General features: G+C 34.9%; 1 long non-coding RNA gene and 1 pseudogene across 3 annotated transcripts in view; one reads left to right on the top strand and one right to left on the bottom strand.

Annotated features, from left to right (window-relative positions):
* Positions 1 to 4,978: 4,978 nt before the first annotated feature.
* LOC144306257 (60 kDa heat shock protein, mitochondrial pseudogene) lies at positions 4,979 to 7,062 on the bottom strand (annotated as a pseudogene).
* Positions 7,063 to 8,487: 1,425 nt separating this feature from the next.
* Positions 8,488 to 17,761, top strand: part of LOC144305906 (uncharacterized) — a 40,310-nt gene continuing 31,036 nt past the window's right edge. For 2 of the 3 annotated variants that reach the window (XR_013372930.1, XR_013372928.1), the window contains exons 1-2: positions 8,488 to 8,566; positions 17,064 to 17,248. This is a non-coding gene — a long non-coding RNA (uncharacterized LOC144305906). Of the gene's footprint in view, positions 8,567 to 15,978; positions 16,135 to 17,063; positions 17,249 to 17,761 lie in introns of those variants that run through there. The other variant, XR_013372929.1, reaches the window with a different exon arrangement.

Here is a 17,761-nt window from a genome sequence, read left to right as displayed (position 1 = left end):
ATACAATTGCAAAATTAAAGTAGTTATATTTAAAATTATATTAAAGTATCATTAAGAGAAAATGAAAAAAAATCTTTAATACAAATACACATTCATTTTAATAAGCACTGTGTTGGGAACATTACACATTATCAATATTGCTGATTGATTCATAACCTTAAGCCCATAATAAGTGGCTGGCAATACCTACCACAAGAGGGCAGAGAGTGAATGCTAATGATTTAACATGAGTTCTCTTGTCCAGAATAACCTTATCCTAGTGGCATTCTTAGACTGAATCTCAGAGTATGTCATTAACGGGGTTCTCTTACCACAGTCACACTGCCACAGCTTCATTTGCTCCTAACTCATTCTGCTCAGATAGCCTAATTTTCCCACCCATGTCCTTCAAGATGAGAGAGGGAGAGAGAGAGAGAGAGAGAGAGTTTCCCTAGACTGATTCATGCCCTTGGAAGACCAAGATCCAGCAAATACATATGACATAATACTGTTAAGATAAAAATATACATAAATAAAATGCTATTTATGGGCTCTCTAAAAAGAGAGAAGGAAAAGAAGAATATTTTTGTGATTTCGGTATGCCCTACTGAATTTGGAGTACAGATTAATAGATTTTCAATAAATTTATTATTATAACCAATGAGTGCACTCTTCCTATTTGAAGGGAAACAAAGCTAGTTTTACCCAAACTAATCTTTCAATCCAGATTCCAATCAGTTCTAAATACCTGTTTGAATGCACGAAATAAATTTCAATTTATTATGTGACAAAACAAAAGTATGTGTATCCATCTTGTAGATTAGTTACATATATAAACTTTGTCAGTGACTCTTCCATTAAAAAATAGGAATCACATCTCTTGGTGCTAAAAACTTAAATTAGTTTCTCAAACTATTTTATTTGTTATTGACTGTGGTGATCATATGGAATACCAGTGTAAATTGGATACTTCATAAATAGTGATTTACAGTTCAGTGTATGCTGGAAACCAAGAACATTTTTCATAAGTTGGCTTTATTGTTTTCTGGACAATGATTGTTCTTGCCAAGCATGACCTTGGTTCAGAAGATGGATTCTATTATAGAACCTGAACAAGTCTGCTTTTACTTCCTTTTCATCATTCTTTTTGCTTGAAGGAGAGTAGACGATGCATACTCTATGGGAGATGTTGAATAACATGTCATTGTGTGAATGTTCTGATGGATCTGAAAGTTTTTTTGGGCAGTGAATTTGAGAGCTGGCCAACTGGTATTGGTTTTCATTTTCCCCCTTCCACAAATGTTGGCACTCAGTGAACAAATAGGATTAATGTTAAAGGTAAATACCAGATTGTATTGTTACCAAAGGATAGCTCTTTCTTTATATCTTCACATGTACAATACTAGAGTGTAGAGCTAGGAGATCACCCAGTTTCTATGCTGCTGTTCTACAGAATCACTAGAGACACAATCCACTATCCTTACTGCCCTGTTAGGGCTTTCATAATTCCCATAAAGCCTGATGAGATATCCTAGCTAGAAATTATTAGGAGCACAGAACTTGCATTGAAAATGATAAGTGGTCATAGATCATTATTATTCTACTGTTGACTGAATGTATGCCTTTTATGCTTCTTTTCATCTTGTAAAGTTAGAGAACAATGATGGTCATTATGTAATGATTAAAATATTTTAGGAATTTGTGAAGCAACCACTATGGTCTGAGAACTATCTTAAACAGTTTATCCATATTATCTTTCACTGTCTCATATTACTGATGGGAAAATTGAGAATTAGAGAAAGTTATTTGCCTTTGGCCAAAGTTCTGCTTTAGAAGTGCCAAGTGCCCATGCCCCTCTCATTCCATTGGATAAAGCAGATACTATGGCCAAATGTGTGATCAGTGTAATAGGGAGTCCCTCAGAAACCATCTCATCGGCAAGAGGCAACAAATGTTTTGATATAAAACCATCTAAGGTGTATGATAAAAGCAATACAACTAGGGAAGATAAGAAAGGACACAGAAAACTGCCTGCCGGAGTCTGTGATACTTCCATAGAAAAAGCGATTGTCATGAGGAAAAGGGAAACTTCCAGGACATAGGAACAAGATGTAGAAAGGCTCAGTGATTTGAAAATTCCAGCTGTGTTTGGAGAAAAAAATGAGCAAATCAACTTGATTGGAGCAAAGACTTGCCTCTGAGGCAGTTATGGGAAATGTGGCTAAAAGTGCATTTTCTGCCACACTAAGAATTCTTGACTATCTTTTAGACAGTGTGTGTGTGTGTGTGTGTGTGTGTGTGTGTGTGTGTGTGTTGCCAGGGGAGGTGAAGAAATCAGGAGTTTTTAGGTTCAACAGCAATGAAAGAGTTTGAACAAGGTTTTAGAAAGATCATCTGGCAGCAAGTGGGAGGGAGGGAGGGAGGGAAAGAGAGGAACAAGCAATTTCTAAGACAACAAGCCCTCACTAATGTTCATTTCACAGTTAAAAAAAATGGGTAATGCAAAACTAAAATAAAACAAAAGCATGATGAAAGGAGAGGTGGAGAATATTTGAGGGGGTTTAAGATCTACTAAGAAAATGTTAATAGGATCATTTTTTCAAATACAGATACTCTATGTAATTCTGCAAAGCAAAATGAAGATGTTTGTAAAAACATCTCATTAAAAGTAAAGACTTGGTCATGATAATCAGTGGAATGTTAGTAAATTTTTTTTTTTTTTTTGGTCTGACATGTGTTACAAAAGAGACTATCCAGGTCGATTTTATGGGCAAAAGCTGGACAATGAAATACCGACTTTGCTTATATAAGTATTTTGAACTGAACTTAACCTTATTATGGAGAACAGGGGCAAAATTATAGGTGATTATTCTTTTTGTAAGTAGTGAAAATGAAAAGATTTTTGAAGGCTTTTTGTTCAACTGAGGAAATTGAACAAGACAAAACAAACAAGTAGAAACAAAATCCCATTTCCTTGGGAATACACTAATTATTTATATTATGCCAGAGCTAAAAGAAAAACACAAGCTTTGATGCCTGTCTCTCAAGGTTATTGTTTTGTGAGTATTTTTTTCTTTTTCTGTGAAAATCTGAAAACCCAAGTTGTTTGTATCTCCCACATACAACAACAAAAAAAACCTCCCACTGATATATTTAAGAAATAAATGTGATTTCTTCCTTCGCCTTCTATTTCTATAGCATTTTCCCAATATTATTTTTTAAGAAGTTGTAGATTTATAACAAAATTGAGGAGAAAGTATAGAGATTCCCCATATAACTCTGCCCCCCTCCCCAAGGCAAAGCCTCCCCTACAGCACTCGCCAGAATGATGCATCGCTTACTGATATGTTATAATCACACAAAGTCCATGATGTACCTTATGGTTCACTCTTGATATTTTACATTTCATGGCTTTGGTGAAATGTGTAATGACATCTATCCATCATTATAATATCCTACAGAGTATTTTCACTGCCCTAAAAATCCTCTGTGCTCTGTCCATTCATCTCCCCTCAGCTTCAAGCCCTGCCAACCCCTGACCTTTTCATTGTCTCCATGTGTCGCCTTTTCCAGAATGTTACATAGCCGGAATCATACAGCATATGCAGTGTTTCCAGATTGGCTTCTTTCACTTAGGAACATGCATTTGAGTTTCCTGCATGTCTTTTCAGGGCTCCATAGCTCATTTCTTTTTAGTGCTGACTAATATTCCATTGTCTGAATGTTGCACCAATGTTCTTTTCTTTTTAAGAAATATTGGGAACCCTTCATTAGGCACTTGATTTAGTTTCTATAAACTTGCTTAGATTATTATAATCTATTCATTGTGTATCTTCTATCCAGTATGCACAATGGAATTGGAATAACTGTTTAGTCCCCTATAAACATATATTTGGTTAGAAGTCCCAAGTTTCTGGGGTGCCTGGGTGGCTCTGTCAGTTAAGTGCCTTCGGTTCAGGTCATGCTCCCAGGGCCCTGGGGTTGAGCCAAATCAGACTCCTCAGCAGGGCGTCTGCTTCTCCCTCTGCCTCTCCCGCTCCTCCCTCTGCTCATGCTCTTTCTCTCAAACAGATAAACAAAAATCTTAAAAAAAAAAAAAAAAAAAAAAGAAGTTCCAAGTTTCCCTTTAAAAAAAAAAAATCCTTAGGAGAATCATTTTGAATGATGTAAAGCAAATCATTTAAGTTCACCTTTTCAAATCTCAGAAGGGTTCAGTTGCTTCAAATTTTCTAACCTATACATTGTATTTTAACCTGTACATTTTTATTTGAAGCTAAATTTTTCAATTTAGGATCTCTTGCTGTTTCCAAATCAATATCAATTTCTGGAAAATCTGTACTCTGCCCCACCATCACAATAAAAAATATATATTTTGCTTCTTTTCTGTGAAATTTTGTATAGTACAGTTATCAGTTCCATAGCTAAGCTTTATTCTTTGCTACTAGGTGTTGAATTCAAACCGTTTAGATCTTCATAAACCTTGAGAGTTTAAAATCTTCTTTAGAAATTAACAGAATTCTGACTTAAAAGTTATACTTGCTTTGAAAATTCAAGTTTTTGCTTATAGCTTATAGATGTTATATGTATATTTTATTTATTGTGATAATAAAATTGTTTAACTTATTTTTCCTGGAGACTAGTACTGGGATTCTATGTCCAAACTTATATATGAGACATAGAATTGGGAAGAAGTGCACAATAATATCAGTGTTTATAACCATTGAGTGTGACATATGCCCGGCACTACAGTGGGCAATTATGCTTTTTGTTTCATCTAGCACACTTTCAGCCTGACAAAGTGGCATTATCATTCTCATTTTATAGATAAGTAAACTGAAGCTCTAAGGAGTCTTGAGTATTTACAAGTTCACTTAACTAGCAAGTGACAGAACCAGGAATGAAACCCAGATATTCTTTTTTCTTTTTTTTTAACTTTAAACAAATTTTTATTACACAAAGGTTGTCACATAATTGGATATTTTTCTACTTTGTAACGATTTTTCTTACTCTCCACAGGAAGGCTTCTTGACTTTTCATCTGGTGATGGCAAACACTAAAATCCTGATTTTAACAGAATAGTAGTAAAAATGCCTCAGTGATTTAAGTTGAAAGTAGTACATTGGTACATGGCTCTTGCACTCAGTTATCAGGAATGTACAAATGTCTTTTTATTCAGAAACGCAAAATAAATTATCTGTAGGCATGGACAATGGCAGAAGTAAACCATTATATGTTGTCAACTGAAACCAGTAACTGATGGTTATAGTGATTTTCTTAAACATCAGCCAGCCTTTTCTTCAGTCATTTCCTTCAACTGACTTCTCTGAAGTTTTGGTTGAGGAACACAGCCTGAGCTTCCTCTCACAGTTCATTAAGAATGGTAAAGCACTATTCTAGGAATCAGAACATGCCGCCTCCCATACCACCTCCCATTCCACCCATTCCACCCATTCCTGGGTCCTTCTCTTCTTTAGGAATTTCGGTGACTACTTCTGCTGTACTTAACAGAGAGGCCACTCCAGCAGCATCCAATAAAGTAGTTCTTACCACCTTAGTTGGATCAATGATTCCTTTTTCCACCATATTCACAAAATCTCCAAGCATAGCATCATAACCAACTTCTGAGGAACTCTGCATAATTTTCTCAACTATTAATGATCTTTCAACACCTGCATTCTTAGCAATGGTCATTGCAGGAATTTTGAGTGTTCTCTTAATAATTTCGATACCGATTCTTTGATCTTCATTAGCTGGAGTTATTGAATCCAAGGCTGGAATGCACCGAAGCAGGGCACAACCCCCTCCCAGAACAACAGCAGCTCTTGTGGCATTGAGGGCATCTGTAACTGTCTTTCCATTCACTTCAACATCACTTGTCCCACCAACCTTCAACGAAGCTACTCCATCTGAGAGTTTTGCCAGACGTTCATTCAGCTTTTCCTTTTCATATTCACTAGTTGTGATATCTAACTGCTCAATGATTTCTTGAATATGTTTTTCAATTTGAGCCTTGTCACCTTTTCCTTTTAAAAGCATAGCATCATCTTTGGTCACAATGACCTCTCCAACTTTTCCTAAGTCGTGAGGCTGAACATCTTTGAGATTTAGAGTCAATCCTTCCCTAAATGCACCACCAGTAGCAATAGCCCAATCTTTAAGCTGGTTCTTTCTATTGTCACCAAAACCTGGAGCTTTGACTGCCATAACCTGAAGACCAACTTTTAGCCTATTTAAAACAAGTGTACTCAGAGCTTCTCTATCAACATCTTCAGCAATTATGACGGAGGGCTTATGGTGAGCATTGGCAATTTCAAGAGCAGGTACAAATGGACTGGATCCTAGAAATTTTCCTTTCACTCTATAGAACATAGGCATCTTGGAATTCACATTTCTGACCTTTCGATGTATTAATAAAGTATGGAGAATTATAACCTCGAACTTCAAACTTCATGCCCTCAATAATTTCTAATTCATCATTCAGTGTTTTCCCATCCTTTACTGTGATGACACCCTTTCTTCCAACCCTTTCATTGCATCAGAAATGATGTTGCCAATTTCTTTGTCTCCATTTGCAGAAATCGTAGCAACCTGAGAAATTTCTTCATGGGTTGTCACAGGTTTAGACTGCTTCTTAAGTTCACCAATTACACAATCAACAGCTAACCTCACACCTCTCCTGATTTCCACAGGATTAGCACCGTTGCTAATCTTCTCAAAGCCTTTCTTGGCAATAGAGTGTGCCAAGACAGTAGCAGTAGTGGTACCATCCCCAGCCTCTTCGTTAGTGTTATTGGCAACATCTTGAACAAGTTTGTATTGTCTTTTAAGTCAATTGACTTTGCTACGGTCACACCATCCTTTGTTACTTTTGGGACTTCCCCAACTCTGTTCAATAATCACTGTTCTTCCCTTTGGCCCCATAGTAACGGCCATGGCATCGGCTAAAAGATCTACACCTTGAAGCATTAAGGCTTGGGCATCGGCACCAAATTTTATATCCTTGGCATAGGCCCGAGTGAGATGAAGAGCCAGTGCTCTGGACACTGGCCTAATTTGGTGGAGGACTGCGGGTAATTGAAGCATTTCTGTGGGACAGTGGCAGAGCGTGCGGGTGGCAAGGCAGGCCGTTGGAGGAAACTGAGGGCTATTTTTTCATTATAATATGAAAAAACTGTTCTATTATTGAGTATTATGAAGTATTAGTATTAATATTAGTATTAGTATTGAGTATTAGTATTGTGCTGATATTGAGTGTCCATGTAAAGCCAAAGTTTTTTTCAGAGATGTTGGCCAGGATCCTCGTTCCTGCTATAGTCTCTCTAGAAGGATGTGGATCTGGAAATTGAGAAGAGGTCAAAGAAGAGGAGAACCTTGGATCAAATGCTTTTCTATTTAAACTGTGGCCCTTCTTGTAAGAACCACCATGGCCAGATGAAGGAGTAAATTGAGAGGCTTCTCTTACATATATTTTGGCATATCTATGGAAAATAATTACATATGGTAAGAACTACAAGATCAATAAGCCAAGACTGAGGAGTAAGTTCTGGACTCTGGAAGTTAATAGATTGTAATGAGATATTTTTAATGTACTTTTTTTTTAAAATAAAGAAAAGTACAAAATGTAGATGATCATGGAGAATAATTAATATATTTACATTTTATTATTATTCAAGAATTACCAAGAAAGAATGGAATGAGAAGATTCACAAGGAAGAAGCTTTTTTTCTTTCACTAGATTTCAAAACATATTATAAGGATCCATAAACATGGCGTTGTTCAGAGTAATAAATCATTGTACAATGATATATGTGAGGTCTTTAAATCTGTAGGGACAAAGGTACTGGTCACTAAATTGTGCTGGAGTAAGTGTCTACCTAATGAAGGGAAAAAATAGATCATAGTCTTGCTCTTTTACCCCCCCCCCCCATTCAATAAAGTCTACATTTAAAAATAAATTTAATGTACTGAGAGATATGTAGGAGAACATTATAATTCTCTTTCTACTAAGCCTGACAGAAAGCTATAAAGGAAAAAAATACAAATACAAATCCAAGACATTAACATGGTAAGAGATATATAAAGAAAGCTTAAAAATATAAAAATTTCACACATAAGTAAAAAAATAAACTTTAATAACTTTATCTCAAAAAATGCAATTCCATATAAAAATAGTCATAGAGGTGAATAGGCAAATAGAGTAAGAAATAAAAATGTGTATCAATATAGGAAATCTTAATTTTTACAAGTAATTTGAGTGTTTCTAATTTAGTATTTAGTATTTTAAAATAACAAACAAAATAGATTTTTATCTGTCAGTCACAGAAATGAAAACAAAATTTAAAAATATATAAAGCCTGGGAAGTGGATTTATCTCATATACTGTTGGAACTGGTACTGCCTTTCAAAGAACAGACCTATTACATTGTTAAAAATTGCCCTCTGTTTACCCTAGTAGTTCTGCTTCTGAGAATCCATTCTGGAACACTAGATAATGGCAATAGTAGACTACTAGAATTCTATTGTATTAGTATGTAAGTGAAAAAAATTCACTCCAAGTATGTTCTAGCAGAAAAAAAGAAGACTTAAGGTAACATATTCAGGAGCAGAGGAATGTTGAATAAAGTTTTTTGTTTTTTGTTTTTTGTTTTTTTAATGAGGAGCCTTTAGGAATAAATCCTAAAAAGGATTTATTCATTTATTTTAGAGAGAGAGTGAAGGGGCAGAGGGAGAGAGAGCAAACCTAAAGTAGACTCCCTGCTGAGGGCAGAGCCTGACGTGGGGCTCAATCCCAGAACCCTGAGATCATGACCTGACCTGAAATCCAAAGTCAGCTGCTTAACCAATTAAGCCACCAAGATGTCCCTTGAATAAAAGTTTGATACCTTCATATTGTTTAAAATTGAATTCCACTGCAAGTAGAAGGAAACAAAAAAGCAAGAACACGAAACAAAAATAAAATTAGAATGGATGGACAAGTTAGAAATGGATTCCTCTGTCATATATGTGTGTATGTATATGTGTGTGTGTATATATATGTGTCATATTTGCTACATATATATCTATATATCAATTATTAATTGCCCAGTGTGACAAACTCTATCTATTTCACTGCCATTATCCACATGGTGTTGCCTCTCACCCTCATGGTTTGGCTTGGAAATAACTACATTCCATACGTAGACTGGAGTAATGTGTGAAGAGGAAAAAGGGTAAGGGATCAAGGCTTGTCTTAGGAATGATCTAGAAGCTACAGGAAAATATGTCTGTTCACATCTTCCTGGTCAGAAGTTAGTCACATGGCCAAGAGTGTAGTCAATATTCTTGATGGTCAGTTGACCAATTAAAATTTGTATTACTTTAAACAAAGGGATTTTTGATACTGGTGAATGTCTAACAACCTTTGCCAAACATAGTGAAAATAGCTATTGGTATACTACTTGGAATAATAATATTGAAATATAATTGAGTCCAAAAAAACAGCAGTTTTCAGAAATTTGTTTGTATCATGACTTTCTTTTGACTCTATTTGCCTGTAAATTAAGTGAAAATAATGCTAAGTACTTCATAGAATTGTTATAAAGATTAAGTCAGATAGTTATATTAAGTTCTTAGAACAGTGCTTGGTTCGTAATAAATGATAGATATTCATCATTATTACAATGATTGCTTAAAAATATTACATGTGGATGGGTGTATATTTATGGAAGTACATTTTATTTTAAAAATGTTTTATTTTAAATTATTAAATTTTTAATTTATTTTTATTTACATTAAATTAATTAACATATAATGTATTATTAGTTTCAGAAGTAGAGGTCAGTGATTCATCAGGCTTATATAATACTCAGTGCTCATTACATCATTTTATTTTATTTTTTTACTACAAACACTTCTGTATTTAAGATATTTTTAAGCATGCACTGCTTTTATTTTTTCTTAATCTAATAATAAAAATATCTAGCTGGATGAGTGTCAAAAGCAATGCATTTACAGATTTTCCCTATATACCTGTTTAAGATTAAGTTAATAAAACTACAGTCATGAGCTGTGCTTTTATGGTATAAAATATACTCACATATTTTAAAATAGGGTACTATGTTGCATGTGTTTGACTCCTAACAGAATATTAGCAGATAATATTTGGTAAAACTACCTGAGGAAAAATATCAGGTGAGGAATAGATGAAAACAAAGTTTTATTTGTGGATATTCAATTTATCAATATTCCTTTTTGTATGTCTCTATTAATAAAATGGCAGGAATAAGTATTTATTTAAAAATTAAAAAAAATTCTCAAAACTCTGCTGTTGCCTTTGGTACTTAGCTGAGACATGTATTTAAATGTAAATAAGTGTATTAACAGGACGTTATAACTCATAACTGAATCCTTAGATTAGCTATACTGGAAAGGTCAGTAATCACAGCATGTCATCAATTAAATGGAGAAATAATGAACTGTTATGATAAAATAGCCTTATCAAATTATCAGTAACTATCATAGGGGATTGCATTCACACACATATGCACACAGAAAGTATATATAATTTATATTATGTATATTACATACATAAAGAGGTGCATGTGTGTGTGCTTTAAAATTGCGGTAAAATACAAAACATAAAATATATAATTTTAACTATTCTAAAGTGTAGAATTCGATGGTGGTTAATACATTCACAATGTCATGCAACCATCACCACGATTTATTTCCAGAACATATTCATCAGCTCAAAGGAAGAACTTGTACCCATTAAACAGTGATCCTCATTCCCTCTCCCCCAGCCTCGGGCAACCACTGATTTGTGTTCCGTTCCCATGCATTTATTTATTCTGGAGATTTCAAGTAAATGGAATCATACAATATGTGGCGTTTGATCCCTTCTCTTACTTAGCACAATCTTTCCAAAGTTTATCCACGTTGTAGCATGTGTTGATGCTATAGTTTGTTGGAGCCTGTATAATGTTCCATTGTACATAGATGCCAGATTTTGTTCATCCATTTGTCAGTTGAGGGACATAGGAGTTATTTCTACCTTTTGGCTATCCTGAATATTGCGCTCTCAATGTATGTATACAAATCTTTTCTTTACGATTGTTTTTCTCTTCTTTTCTTTTCCTTTTTTTTTTAAAATTTTTTATTCTTAGAGGTATATACCTAGAAGTAGAATTGTTGGGTCATATGGTAATTCCATGCTTAACTTATTGAGGGACTGTCAAATTGTTTTTCTACGGTGGCTACACCATTTCACATTCCCACCAACAATGTTAGGTAGGTTTCAGTTTCTCCAAAACTTTGTCAATATTTATTTTTTCCTGCTTTTGTTTTGTTTGTTTATAGTCATCCTAGTGGATGTAGCATCCATCTCATTGTGATTTTGATTTGCACTTCCTTAATGACTAGTGACATTGAGCATTTTGACACATGCTTGGCAATTTGTATATCATTTTTTTGGGGGAAATATATATTCAAATCCTATGCCCATTTTAAAATAGGATTGCTTATATTTTTGTTGATGAATTATAAGAGTTTTTATATATTCTGGATACTACAGTCTTATTAGGTATATTATTTGTAAATCATGTTCTCAGATATATGATTTGTAAACGATTTTCTTTCTGTGAGTTATCCTTTTTCTCTTATGATAGTGCCTTTTAATATACACAGTTTTAAATTTTGATCCAATTTATCTATTTGGGTTTTTGCTGTTTGTACTTAACAGTGACATTGCCAAATTCAAGATCATGGAGATTTGTTTTTGTTTGCTTCTTCCCATAACTTCTTTATCGTTTTAGCTCTTACAGTTTGGTATTTGATCCATTTTGACTTAATTTTTAAAAATATTTATTTATTCACAAGAGACACAGAGAGAGGGGCAGAGACACAGGCAGAGGGAGAAGCAGGCTCCCTGTGGGGAACCTAATGCAGGACTCAATCCCAGGACCCTGGGATGATGACCTGAGCCAAAGGCAGATGCTTAACCACTGAGCCATCCAGGTGCCCCTTGACTTAATTGTTGCATATGAAGTGAGATAATGATGCAGACAGCTTTGTTCTTTTGTATGGCTTGATTTTTACATTTATTTCACTTTTAATAAATTGTGTTATCATAATTTGGTATCCTGGATATTTTGTAAGCCAATAAATGAATGAAACCAAACTTTCCTGAGCACCATAGACATGCCAATGTGTTAAAAGCTTTACATATTCTCATTTATTCCTCAAATAAATCTATAAGACATTGGATAAACAGAAAATCAGAAATAAAAATCCTCAAAATTCTCCATTGCAATAGAATTCATTTTAAAAAGACTTTTGTTACTTAGAGCTATTTAAATTAAAAAAAAAATAAGTTAGTGGAATGTATGTAAATACCTCATTAATAGTCATTTTTGTCTAGACAATTGTAATATGTTTCTAGCCTCAACAAAAGATATATAAGGACCATAGATCCCCAAAATTAGCATATTTTGTAGCTTTCTTCATGTCGAAAACTCAAGGTCTAATAAAAGTTAGTCGTAATTGAATTTTTAAGTAATCCTTTTTACAAAACCTAAAAACAAATTAACATTGAAAAATTATGCTCTAAAACTTGTATAAAATAAATCAAGTAAAGAAAATCCCGAAAAGAAAAAAAATAAAGAGATTTATTAGAGTTTATAGTATGGTGATTGTGGCTTTTGAATTATTTCCGGATTAAAAGTTTCAGAAAAAAAAAAAAAAAGTTTCAGGCACTTTGGCATGTTCTGCAATGGAGAAGAGCAGATTGAATTTATGGATTTTATCTCTTAACATAACTAGTTAGAGTATGAGGACAAGTCATGTTTACTTGTCTAGTTAGCAAATTTCTCCTATGTCAAAAGGCAATCTCAAAAATACTTGAATATCACTCTGTGCAATTCCAATTCTTGTATTTATTGGTTTAAGTTGTATGACTTTAGAGATGTCCCAGAAGCTCAATCTATGAACTTTGGTTTTCTTTTCTTTTCTTTTCTTTTTAAGATTTTATTTATTTGAGAAAGAAAGAGAGAGCTTGTGCACGAGCAGGGGGACAGGCAAAGGGAGAGGGAGAAGCAGACTCCCCACTGAGCAGGGCACCCAACATGGGCTCCATTCCAGGACACTGAGATCATGACCTGTGCTGAAGGCAGATTCTTAACTGACTGAGCCACCCAGGTGCCCTAACCTCAGTTTTCTTATCTGTAAAATGAAGGTTTCTATAAGTCAGACTTCTAATGCTTTATACAAATTAGGTATTTAAAAAATATTAGCTTCTTTCTCTCTTATCTCTTTGAGCTCAGTCTCCTCACAGTAAAATTAAAACTGTACAATGAGCATGTATTTCAGATGACATATAAAGTTCTATCTAGTTTGAATATCCTGATTTAAAACCCAAGAACAATTTAGTAAATATGTAGATCAAAAGATGGTAGAAAAAATCAATAAGAGAGCTCAGTCTCTATGGATATACAAATCTATTGCGTTCTTGGGACCCATATTAAAAGCTTGCTTTAGGGAAAGAGGTATATTCAAGAGCAGGAAAATTTAGTGCTCTTTTAAATCCCCAAGTGGGCCATTCACAGTTTCCATCTGTCTTCCTTAGATAGGGCTTTGGATTCTGCTTTTGATATAATGGCTCTGGGCAAGAAAAATGCATCTCTGATCCTTGGGGCACTTGGTACATCCATATGCCCCTAGAGGAGGAGGGATCAGAGTGAAGCATGACTCACAAAGGCAACAACTGAATGGTAGTGTGGAGACTGTGCTTGTAAAGCACTAGATCAAGAGAAGAGGACCTCAAGTATTTGAAGAAGCAGTGAGGCCACTTCTTCCTCACTGACAGTCAAAACAGTAGGAGTAATTGACAGTTTGGAAAGATGTGGGGAAAGTACATTCAGAAGTGGTAGCAAAGAAGGAGGGAAAAAGGTAAACGAGCAGGGGACAAAATTTGAGGGTCTTTTGTGTACAGAAATGATGGTGTTTTTAATGGTTTATTAATCTTTGTAACACTTAATAGACTCCTGGCTCATAGGTGTCATTTTCTATCTGTTGCTTGAATTCTTGATAATCTTAAAGGAAGGAAATCTGAGGGACGTGGTAGGGGGAGGCCATGGTTATTGTCTGTATTGAGCAGCAGCTGAGACTGTAATGGGAGGTTTGCAGTATTAGAGCTCATCCCTCTATCTCTCTCTCTCTCTCTCACACAGACACACAGACACACACATACACACACATTCACATAACTTTTGAGGAAAGCATTATTAACTTCTTTTTAGAGTTGAGGAAATTGAAGCTTGTGGAGTTTAAGTTATTTGCCTATGGCTACTCAGAAAGTAAGTTGAAGTCAGCATTTATGTTCAACGTTGTCTGGCCGCAGGTTTTTCAGGCCACTCTTTCCCTTTTCCTTTTTTTAAGATTTTATTTATTTATTCAAGAAAGAGAGAGTGAGAGAAAGAGTGAGAAAAAGCAAGACCAGGGGTGGGGGGGTAGGGAGAAGCAGGCTCCCTGCTCAGCTGGGGTTTGATCTGAGGACCCCGAGATCATGACCTGAGGCCACAACAGACACTTAACCAACTAAGCCACCCAGGCACCCCATGACCATCCTTTATCACCTTGGGAATCCCTCTTCTTCTTCCAAGGTATTCGTTAAATACCCAGGGAATGTGTTATTTAAAATTCATAATGAAGCTTCTGAATATGATGAAAAACTTCTAAATATTTATCTTATTCAAATTCTTCTGATTATAATTTTTACTGACTTGATACATAAACAATTTTAGAATTTATAAAATTCTTGCCCCATATTTTATGTTCACCAGGCAAGCAGCATAAAAGCTGCTAATATTGATGGAATACCTTTCTTATCATTCATCTATTTATGTAAGGGAGTTTCATTGAGTAACAGCAAAAAAAAAACATAAAATATATGGAAAAAGTATATATAAAAAATGTACATAGAAATCTAAAGAAGAATATAGAATATTGAAAATGCTGATAAGGTTTGGTTTGTATTTAAAGATTTTAGTAATGTTTTAATCCTGAATTAATATGAGCAAGAAAAATAATACCATTGTTATAAAGACTTTTTAAGAAGTTTCTTGCAAGGGTGTTTGTTGGTAAACTTCATTATCCATTGGTCCAGAAATAACATGATGATATCATTTACTCATTCAATAATTGACGTTTTAATTTCCTTACACAAATGGTATTTTACCTCTTTTATTTCTGTTATCTCTTTTCTCTGGCAGTTTTCAGTGCTGTTTTGATCGGATAATTAATAGCATAGGTGTTTATTTAAAAGTGTTTTCTGTTTTGGGATACTCTAAAAATTCCATTATTATTGCAGAAAAGTGCACTTCAACAATTAGCTGTTAAGTGCCGGCGTAAATTAAGGCTCTATACAGGTAGATAAATGAATCTGTCACATATATAATTGCCAGGCAAAGTGGTTACACTCTTAGCCATTTTCATTGGTTTGCTAATGCAGCTTTCTGTTCAAAAATGATAAATCATCATTTGTTAAGAAATAGGGCTTTCTTCTGTAGCTAAGGAATATGTTTTCCATCCTTAATATAGAATCTTCTAGGATTTCAAAGAGAAAAAGTGAGGGCTCTTAATGGTGTAAAACAATGTCTTTCTTTCCTATGATGCAGGCATGGTGCAGGTTCCTGGTGGATGATTTATAATTATTCATGGACCGAAAATAGTGTTAAGGGAAGAGATTTGCATGCTCCAGATGACAAAGAGTCACAGCTGAATACTATAACCCCAGAAAAAGTAACTCCTGAAATGGCAGAAATCTGTATGAAATGTGCAAAGAAAGTGTTTTAAGAACAGGTCACCTTTAAATTGCCTTTAAAAAGCCGACTGCTTTTATGCTGTCTGTAGGGAGCCTCTGATATTAATGTTTCAATGAAAGGCTATTCTTTTTTCCACTTTTTTTCCTTTCCTTTCTCTCTCTCTCTCTCTCTCTTTTTTTTTTTTTTTTTTTTGGCCAGGCCATACGGAGTGACACAAACATTTTCAATGGAGAGACATAAATAATTTCATGGACAAGTTAATATCGTCTCTGGATAAACCAATGAGGCACTCTGAAATGAGAAGTTTTAGCAGGCTACCTTTCAGTTTGCTGCAATTAATTGAAGAGCCCAAGGCTAGGTAAGCTTCGGTACCTGAATGTCAGCACTTGGTTCAGGAGTTGTATTTACATAATCTGTTTACTAATTGCTGACTCAGTGCATTTTCATGATCTTGAGCCTTGAACAGTTGGAATTTTGAGTTGGCTTTCTCTTTTCACTTTTGAGTCTGAAGGAAGGAAAAGCCACAACCAGTGAATGAGGAGACATAGGGGTGAAGCTCGCCGATAAGGTTATTCTTGAAAATAGCTGTACTGAGGGTGTCCCACAAATCATTGTCTCATCATTTTCTGGACTTTTAGCAAACATCTTTATATGTGAGGGTTTCACAGAAAGCACTCTGATTGTGCAATCTCTGTGACGTTTGTAGCAGTAATTTCCCACTATTTTTGACTTTATCATGTTTCTTAGATTGTATTCGATTCCCATTGCTGGCAGAAAAGTTTCAGTTGGAGCCTTTAGTTGACAGTTGTTTCTTTCAAAAGTGCAATTCTCAGAAAGTCCAGGAGTGTCTTAACCAAAGAATACATCAGAGAAATGATGCAGCAAAATCTCAAAACGCATTACACATGACCATATTTTTATTAAAAAAAAGCAAAGCTTATTTAAAGGAAGGAACTTACTAGAGCAAAGAAGTACTTGACCACTTGTTAAAAGAAAAAGAATATTACACAGGTAACAGCAAACATGATGGAAGATGCATAGAGATGTATTTCACAGAAAGTGTCTCAAGGAATCACTATGTTAAAGAGAGTGTTTCTTTCCCTCCCTCCCTCAATCTCTCTCTCCACTTACATATGGGATTAGCTAGCTAAAATATAGGATTTTTATAAAAATGTGACTGTAACAGTGGTGAAAAATTCTATGATAACAAAATTTCGTCTTATGACACCTCATCATTGTGGGATATCATTGACCCATAATAAGTAACTCTGATTTTATCTCAATCAGATTTACATCTTTCTGGATAAATTCAGAGACATCTAGAGCTATCGGACAGACAGGCCCAGTGAAGATGAATGCAGAGGCTACAAGCAAGAGCAAGAAGGGAGACTATTTTCAAATGTGGTCATTAAGTATCCTAGCCATTCGAGAGGCAAACTGATTCCATGTAGGTAGCTCTACTAATGAAGAGGGTAAGTTTGGGAAATGAGGGGATATTTGAAAATAAAATAATAAAATCTTTAATAAAGGAGCTAGTTTATCTTAATAGTTTGACAAAAGACCTGTGTTTTCTATCTTCACTCATTTTTAACGTCCTTTCTAAAAATGCCCTCTTATATTTCATCTTCTCAACTCTTCAATATCTAGTTCAGAGCTTATTCTTGTCAGGAAGAGTTGCGTATTTGAATTCTTACAAAAAGAATGGCTTCTCATTCTCTCAATACTCAGAGTCAATTTGGCCTATAAGAACTGATACGGCTAAGAAAACTTACTCAAACAAGTACTGGAGAGCCCAAAGAATGAAGGAAGGGAAGAGTTGATGACATTCTTTATTATCATTATCAAAGTAAAAATAGACCATCAGGTTAGTTCTGCAGCCATTCTGATTGAGAACATGGATGACTCCAATATTCTCAGCGAGCCATGGTTAAACTCCAGTGGGATCATGGAAACACTTCCCTGCTCCAGGTTTTATTGCCTCTTGA

Source organism: Canis aureus, chromosome 36 (assembly GCF_053574225.1).
Source record: "Canis aureus isolate CA01 chromosome 36, VMU_Caureus_v.1.0, whole genome shotgun sequence".
In the NCBI taxonomy this organism is placed as follows: Eukaryota; Metazoa; Chordata; class Mammalia; order Carnivora; family Canidae; genus Canis; species Canis aureus.
Note: the sequence above shows the minus strand (reverse complement) of the source record. Positions and strands in the feature narration are given on the sequence as shown.